The sequence below is a fragment of the Sebastes fasciatus genome, chromosome 5, assembly GCF_043250625.1.
Source record: "Sebastes fasciatus isolate fSebFas1 chromosome 5, fSebFas1.pri, whole genome shotgun sequence".
Classification (NCBI taxonomy): Eukaryota; Metazoa; Chordata; class Actinopteri; order Perciformes; family Sebastidae; genus Sebastes; species Sebastes fasciatus.
Window position 1 is genome coordinate 29,331,533 of NC_133799.1, and position 9,484 is coordinate 29,341,016.

Here is a 9,484-nt window from a genome sequence, read left to right on the forward strand (position 1 = left end):
CAGGGGATGCTATCCTCCTTGTTAGCAAAATGACCAAAATGCACCCCCCTTGTTAACCTGCCATCCAACCTCTCCATCCTCTAGTAGCAGAGAGAGTGCAGGGGCAGAGGGGTTGTTTAGGTGAATATGTTAGTCTAATCTGTCTGACTCATCGATCCTTTATCTGACTGAGGGTTGTGCCAGTTAGAATCTATGGACCCGACCACGACTCTGAAATATCAGCAGCCTAACTGTGTATTGATAAATCCATGGCGCTGTCCGTGGTGCTGAAGTGGCAGATGGGTTTGTAATAGAGTGCTACACGAATGAGTCCTAAAACCCGTAAATGAGTTAGCATTTTAGCACTTCCGGTTCCCTCGTCTGGAAGTCAATGTTTTTTTTGAATGGGTTTTTAGTTAGATGCCTAAAATAAGGTCTGTGGTTAATACAAGATTAAGATATTTTAACATTTTGTTTTATGATATAAAATACGTCAGTGAATACCCCGCTCGTGAATTTTAAAAGCCTTTATGTGTCTTAAAAAAGGCGGTTGCTAACAAGTGGCTAAATGTGACTGCAAAACATCATCACGCCGACTCGTCCGCCTTTACAACCTCGTTGTGTATACTCGCGCTTATGCGTCCGTGGTGTAATTTATAGCCTTACATTATATTTTTACTTCTGGTGATTGCATTCACACTTTACAAAAATTATAAAAGTGGTGTTCATTTCTGAAGATTATCTTGCTGAACAAAACGTGTAAGTATCATAAACGTGTGTTTGCCACAGAGCTTTTTTTCTGCAATAATCCAAAACCCAATGGAAAAATCCCATTGGCTTTTTGTCGAGGGAACCAGTGTGATGCTAACTTCCTGGTTGGCTTAAAAAAAATACGTCATCCCTGGAGCACTCTATTGAGACTTTTTCTCCCTGAGTCCCACCCTTCTGTCAGTTTCATCTTGGATCTATAACAATCTCTAAATGATATAGCCTGGGAACCAAAAGAGTCGTTCACAGCGCGATTCACTAGTTGCGGTTGAGTGAAAGGAACCGGGTTCGTACCCCCTGTTAAAAACAAAATAATCACTGGCTTGTATTTTGTCAAAAAAAAATCGGTGTAAAAAGAATCATTGTTTTAAACCCACACACTCAATGTTCCCTTAAACGTGTCTTGAATTTAGACATGTCTCCTTTAAAGGGGTTAGCTTAGCAACCATAAGTAGGCACGACCTGTCTGTTCAAGGCTAACACATCTTATCGTATTTCCCCACTGTATCGATTAGTTTATTTTTATGCTTTTTTCATGCTGAATGACTTATTTTCGAGAAACTTATGAGCACATGAGAAACTCAGTTGCACAGATCGACTAATCGATTAGTCAACAAAATTGTATGAGCGTTAGTGGACTAAGAATTTCTTTGGTCAAGGACAGCCCTATCATTCTGCATCCTAAAAACCTTTTCTCTTGTTAACTTGTTTGCCTGAGACATGTAGCATTAGCCTCAGCCTTTTAGCACAATACGTAGTCATCAAGTACATATTTTAAGACCTCTTTTACATGATTCTCATTTTAAAACAATTTGGCAATTTCACGTTTTCAACCAACTCATGGAGCTGACGTTGGCTTGATCAGTTAGCTAGCCTGGATGTGTGAGCTTGGAGTTTGGCCAATTGCTATGCAACCTGAGTGTATTGTTTTGTGATTAGTTATTGATGCAATAAGTAGACTGAAAGTCACTAAAGCCAATTTATTCTCATAAAAGCAAAAGAAATACTGCAACAGCACCCACTTTGGACCGTTGCCTGCCTTCTGTGACTCTTCCTGCTGTCGACTCTATTGTTCATCTCCCCTTCCTTTGTTCCTTTTGGCCCCTGAACGCTGCAGGGGCCCCTGCTGACCACCAGAGGGGAGTAGCGAACTGCAGAGCCAGCTGTCAGAGCCTCCTCTCCTCATTGTTGTCCTGCAGCTTCAACTGGTGATGAGTGTTTCTCTGAGTGGAGGAATGTGCTCTTCTTTGTCCAGGAAGAAGGGACAGAAAAGCAGTAAAAACTCAAATAAAATGGTGCGTTGTTCTTTCTTTATTTGTCATCACCGCCTCCTGATGCTGTTAATTAAGTGGTGCATTTTAGTCACATTTCAAAGCCAATCAGTATGTAGATTGTCTAAATAATAGCAATCTAAAGCTCTGACTGCATATTTAATTGCAGATGTTGCATGCGTTGACAGTTTTTCTGCATCCTTGCTCCTGTATTTTATGGGTGAATGCAGCAGCAGGAGCTCACAGCGTCTTCCTTTGTTTCTCTCTCCTCGAGTCAAAGTCCATTTATACTGAGCTGCAGGCGGGAAAGAAAAAAAACTCTTCTGAAAAATGGCAGAAGCCCTCCACCCAATGCCACCTTGTTGGAGTTGAGCCCATATCAGCTCAAGTCTTTCTCCGTAATATCACTTTAATGGCCTTACTGTGAGTTATGACAATCTCACCCACACCGTCATTAACCCACCGGTCCTTAATCTCAGCGAGAGGACCACCTGTCAGGCTTCGTTATCCATTAAACCGTTAATAATCTCTTGCCTGCGTCCACGCACGCACACACTCTGCGGCCGCGGCGCGTGGAAAAAGAAATGATTAGACGTGTGCTTTTTCATCACCATTGATGAAAGCGGTGACGGGCCGGGCCGCGGAGATCTCGGCTGAGATGGAGAAGGTAAAAAACAAGGGGTCGGTTAGATGGAGTATTATCAGTGGCCCTCCAGGGCAGCTGCCACGGTTATGCATCTACTGCTGCTGGGCTGCTGCTGCCATTACATGTATACCTTGTAAATCCCATGTGGGCACTGATTCATCCTTTAACTTGATTTTAAGGTTGATATAATACCATCCGGTGTGTGCTCAGCAGCTTTAATGGTTCTAATGCTCATTAAAAGCTCTTAGAAACCCTGATAGAGTTTCTGTGGCTCGTGGTAATCAACCTGGAAATTGAGGATTAATTTTAGTTTGTCACACTGCAGCTATAAATTGTTGTCGACACGTGAGAATGTGGTTTTGTTCATCGCACTCCATTTACTTGGAAACCTTCCTTGACACTGGAGGTGTAGTCAAAGGGAACATTTTTGATAAAACAATTATTCAATACCCTAAAAGTACACATGATAACCTAAAATTACTAAGTTGTCCAATCAATATACTTCCTTAAATTTCACTCTTCAGAATTAGTGTCATTGAATTTGTCATTAATTGTTATTTTTGGGTTTTTTTTTTATCTGACAGTAGAAAGAGGACAGGAAATGAGGGAAGAGCGATGGGGAATGACATGCAACACGGGTCCACAGACAGACCTGTGACTGGGGACGTTACGGTTCATGGTTGACACCTGACATCCCTTAGCTAACAGGGTGCCTTTCATTTTTTAAAGGGCATCACTCACCCCAACCCATTTCTATCTGTGTAAGCCCAAACATCCAACCCATTCTCACTCCCAACCTGTCAAATACATCCTATTGGGCAGCGCCCTTCGGCATTGGAAACCGACGCACGGAGGCGCCCTGTAGCGACAGAATGTGACGAACTGAGCTTTCAACAAACTCCACCGTAAACTCACTTGTGGCGTTGTTTGACGGTCGGAGCAAGTGACGTAGTATTAATAGAGTGAGAGTCCGCTAAGGGCGGGTGGAAGAGGTCAGACAAACACAAGACTTTCAACCCGGAGACCGCTGTTCATGCCCCGTGTAAAACTAAAAGTAACATTGACTTATTTTGTCTCGTCAGTTGTTAGTCGCGTGACTCGTTAGGATATTCAGTCCCGCGAGTCGTTAGTCAAGGAAGTTATCGTCAACCACGACCGTTTCCTAACCCTACCTAAGTAGTTGCGTTGCCTAAACCTAACTTCCTGTGACAACGAAAGTTTATTTTGAAAGGACACAATGCACATAACGCTGCGTGTTCCTGACACGTCCAAAATTAACGCAAGAGGGCTACCCCCGTGCGTCGGTCTCCGATGCCGAGGGGGACTGACCAAACGACGCTATTTGACAAATTGGGAGTGAAAATGTATTGAAACATCAGCATGCTTGTAAACTCGTCAAAATACACCACCTATTTCACAGCGTTTACATGTTTCATCTCTCACATCATGACTACTTTAACTCGACTACCACTTCTATCCAGTGCATCAAGGATGCAACACTACGTGACTTGGCCAATGTGTTTTACTCTTACATTATGTAATCCCTGTCCCCTTAAAAAATATGTTTATATTCCACTCAGTGATTTTGATTAATATGGTTTGGAGGAAGCGTAATTGCTGCATAGATTATGTTTTTTCCCATCCACAGAAAGCTATGGAGTTGTGTCACACATACATAGGTCATAGGCAAGGCAAGGCAAGGCGAGTTAATTTATATAGCACATTTCATACACAAAGGCAATTGAAAGTGCTTTACATTATAAAAGCAAGATAAAAGAGCACAAAGTGCATAAGATAAAAACGAATAAAAGAATATAAAAGTATAAGTTCAAAGAAAAAAATTAAAAGGATAATAAAAACAGGGGAGTTGTTTAGGCTGGATGGTGGGCGTACAAAGCTTAGGTCTTGTAACACCCACATGTGGCTACAGGTTTAAGCCAGTGTTTTTCAACCGGGGGGGGTCGCGAGATAATTTTCCAGGAAGGAAATAAGAAAAAAAGAATCTGATACACAAAATTATGTTTAGCTGTCTGACAATTCTTCTGAGAGGAGAAAATCACTCTGCTCACACCACAGACGTGACCTCTATCATGAGGGGTCGCAAGGGTCTTATTAAGGGGTCACAAGCAAAAAAAAGCTTTAAAGCCGCTGGGTTCACGCTTCAAAACCACTTATTATTGTTATTGTTAGGCAGGGATTGTGGTTTGGTTAAATTTATTACTAAACCATCATGATGATCTTTCTCTAACCTTAAAGCTGAAGTCGTTCATTTTGAGCAAATATGATAAAAAAAGTGATTTTTACAAAACAGTCACTATATTCTGACAGTAGTGCATGAGACATGATCTGTGTCTCATTTGCGAGATTTCACCTTGATGAAGGAAAACAACCAATCAGAGCCGTCAATCACTGCGCGCGAATCTCGCAAACTTTGATCAAACGATCAAATTAGGCAGCGCTGATCAACTATGAATCAAGATTCTGTTACTGTAATGCCTATTTCTCGCCTCGAAAGTGTTTTCAGAAACAAGGTGAGAAATAGGCATTACAGTAACATAATACTGATTCGTATTTGATCAGCGCTGACTAGTTTGACCGTTTGATCAGAGTTCACGAGTTTCGCGAGCAGTGATTGACAGCTGCCCAGAGACGAGCTCGGTTCTGATTGGTTGTTTTTGTGCTTGTGCTTTTGTTTTTGGGGCGCTGTAGATTCTTGCAAATGTCATTAGGAGCACTAGGAGGAAGCAGCGGAACATGGTTTTCAATCATGCTTTAGTTGCCACAAGTGGATATTGTAGGAAATCCAAATAAGAAATGTGTTCAGTGTGAACATTTTACGCCATTGCAGATAAAAACGTTTCCTTATGTTGATTTAAAAACAGTTAATAAGTATAATTTACAGGAGATAGGTTTGACCTAAAAGCTGCTTTCTTGTGAAATTCACAATTTGGTGATATGATTTGTGCTTTGAAAGTTGAAATTACTAATCTGATGGCACGATTTGTCAGAGATTGTCCCGTGAGCTGTGTAGAAACCCTCTCACATCCCCGTTATGTGCTGAAAGTAAAAAACATGGCTGTTTTTCTTAGTTAGTTCCTGAAATGTTGACATTATGGAGATAAAAGTCTTTCACCTGACCATGATGATGGTGTGTGTGTGTGTGTGTGTGTGTGTGTGTGTGTGTGTGTGTGTGTGTGTGTGTGTGTGTGTGTGTGTGTGTGTGTGTGTGTGTGTGTGTGTGTGTGTGTGTGTGTGTGTGTGTGTGTGTGTGTGTGTGTGTGTGTGTGTGTGTGTGTGTGTGTGTGTATGTGTGTGGTGCTGACAGGCCCTCTGTCAGACGTTTTCTGATATAGACCGCAGAGTTCATGACCCCGTGAACTATAAACCCCCAGTACGAGGCCTCTTGACTTTGGATTGGCGTAAATAGCCTCTGGTCATAGAGTGTGTGTGTTACAAAAGTCAGATGATGATGATGATGATGATGATCAGGGTGATGATGTTGATGTATACTTGCACCTATCCTGACCTCTCCTCTCTGCACCCCCCGTTTGAGGCACGATGAGTCTCTAATCTGTTGTCGTCCTCGGCCAATAAAGGGCGGGGGGGAAAATATGAGCTGATGAATCTCCTCCGAACGCGGCGCCCTGACATCCAATAACGCCTTTTTGTTCAGACAATAACAGTCGCTGGTCCCGATCTTTATGAACTGCCTAATTATTTCCACATGGCGAATGATATTGAGGGGCTTCCTCTAAACGAGCACAGCGGCCACTTTGTTATTGTTCCTCATCCATTATGTCGACATTACAAATTGATAATTTCTTTCGAGTGAGGGATGAAAATTGGGGGCCGGAGTATAGCGCCGATTCGGTACAGAGAGTGGTACCTCTGTGACCTCTATTGTGTCTCCTGCACTTTAATTTATCACACGCACACATATATAAGCATTGCATATTAATTCACAGCAATCCATTAGGCCATAGGAGGTCCGCGGTCCATAAATCAAAACTAAAGGGCTGGCTAATTGACTCACACACAAAGGAACAGGACGGCTATGAGGAAGATGGGACGAGATAGGAGGAGGGGGGAGAAGAGATGAAGAAAAGGGGATGAGGAGGAAGGGGTTAATGGGGAAATTAAGTGAAGGACAGGAAAAAGAGGAGGAAGAGGAGAAGAGCAGCAGTGTGCAGCGGTGTATCGCTGCCTTTGACCCGCGTGCCTCCTTTGTTCTATGACTGATGGTATTCGGCGATGACACACATTGCTTACGAGCCCCCGTGGCCACGGGCTCGATCTCACCACCTATAGGGCCACTGTGCAGCGGCGGCGGCATATAGGGGCCAATTCTCGCAGGGCTCTTAGCGCCACTGCTAATTAGCTAAAAGGGGTCATTTGTATGCAGCCTCTCCGTCTCTTTATCTCCCGCTCTTTCTCAGTCTTGGCCTCTTTTTCTCTCTTGGTTATCAATCCATTCCCCCCTCTCACCTCCCCCCCCCCCCGTCTTTATCTCAATTTGTCTCCGCGACTGTAATTGTATCTGGTCTAATAATTAGCGCAACTCAAGTCTGATAAGTTGGCAGTTAGCGCTAACAGATTAGAGTTCAGAAACTTTCATTTCCTCCCCCTCAGTGCTTCTAATGTACTTACAGAAATACATTAACACCTTCTAATCTGTTACATGTCTCTTAAAGTTCTATAGAGGAGGACAATGTGGTTCATTTTTATTTTATTTTTATTCAGATAAAGTGTGCACGGAGGTAGGGGTCTTCCTAGTAACTAAGACCGGACCTGGAACCAGAGTCAGGCCAGGTCTAAATGATATTCAGTCAAATCTGGTCCCAGTAGGGTCATGTTCTGTTGGGTCTGTGTCAGTATGTTCAATACCCAAGTGGATCCAAGTGGACTCGTGACCAGCTCTGGAAATTAGCAACACACAGCCAACTTAACAAACTACAATAACAGTCGATGAACTTTGTCTATATTTTCCCTGTAATTGGCACCAAATTATAACGTTTTTTTTTTCCATGAAATAATGGGCCCATAAAATGACCAAATTTCATTACTTTTATGCCAAAACCCCAAAAATAATAAACCAAAGTATATACTGATCTCATGGGAAGGCATATAAATAGCACGGCATGTCATGACAACGCATTTTAAACGTTTGGCGTGCCATTTCACGACACGTTGTTACTGTGAAATGGACGTGATTATGTTTAGGCAACAAAACCACTTAGGTAAGTTTAGGAAAAACCTAATTGTTGGACTTAAAATACCTACATAAACTAAGTAAAATACGTAGTAAACTAAGAAAAATACCTTCAGTACATAAACTAAGTAATATAACTAAGTAAAATACATAGTAAACTAAGTAAAATACTTACATAGGCTACATCAAATACCTACATAAACTAAGTAAAATATGTACGTAAACAACGTAAAAGAAGTACGGAAAACACGTCACTGACATAACTTCAAAATAACTCAACAACACTTTGGGACACGAACACCGTCTCAAACACTGGTCTCCTGGTTGAAGGTCCTGTGTTTGTAAAAAAACGTAAAACTGAATGTGAAGAAAACAGTAAAGTAATATAATACTTACAATATGAAAAAATCGAAATACTAAAAAAGGTTTAAACGGAGGGTTAGGGGAGTATTGTCCTCATTACTCAGCCCTGGTGCTGCATCAAAATCATCACAGAAGAATAATCGTATTGTTTGAACTGTGAAATGCAGGAAACATGACATGTTTTCTGCTGTTTTTGACCACAGCTGCACGTTAATTGGTGGAACATCGTGTCTCTGCCAGCGTTGCTGTTGTCTCTCTGCTTGGGTCTGTTTGTTTCTGATTGAATTATCCACGGGTCTGTTTTGGATCGGATTGGGTCTTTTATTGAAAACAGATTTCTTCATGTCAAGTTTGAGCAGATTTTCAGACTGTTTTGAGGATCCAAAAACTGGACCTACAATATGAGACCTCTTTTTTTTTTCTTTCTTTGATGTTGCATCTTTCTCCTCCTTCTTTGTTTGCTTCCCCTCCTTTCCTACTTCCTTTCCTTCTTCCTTTTTGACACACACCAACACACACTTTGTCCCTCTCGGCCCTTCACCCCCCCCCCCCCCCCCCCCCTTCTGTTTCCTGGCTCGTGTAGGGGATTGATGGAGATATGGGAGGCTGTCATGCAGTAAATAGCATGGACATTGGCTCCCTGCCACGAGATGGGAATCAAGCCTGCTTCTTGTGCTCTTAACGCTTCCCCTCCTCTCCCCTCTCTCACTGTAACTCTGGACTTCCTCCCACCACCTCCTCCTCCTCCTCACCTGAAAAAAAAAAACGTTAAGTATGGACCGTGGAGGGCAGCAAAGCCGCTGTGAAGCCTCCCCACCATCCCTCACCCTGATGCACGAGCCAATCTGCCTCCCTAACAAAAGGCTCTCCGAAACATCACTCCCTGTCCTCCTTCAAACACGTCTCTCCTTCTCTTCCTCAGCTAATCCAACCCCTCTCTCTCTTTCCTTTCCTTCTCTTCCTCTCCATTTCTTTGTTTTGCCCGCCGGATGAGTTATTTCCCCGCGACGTTTCATCAGGCATGCAAAGCGCCTCATCGCAGCATCATGGACAATGAGTCCCTCTGGCTCGTGAAAGGTTAATGCTTTGGATGATTGTAAATTGTTTGGCTATTTCAAGGGGCTGTGAAAGGGATAAGTCAACCATAAAATTTGATCGGCTGCCTCCCTCTCTTCCTCCTCCGCCTCTCTCATCTGCAGCATCCCCTGTCACTTCTCTCAATCATTCTAATTTTCTTCTTCTTTCTAT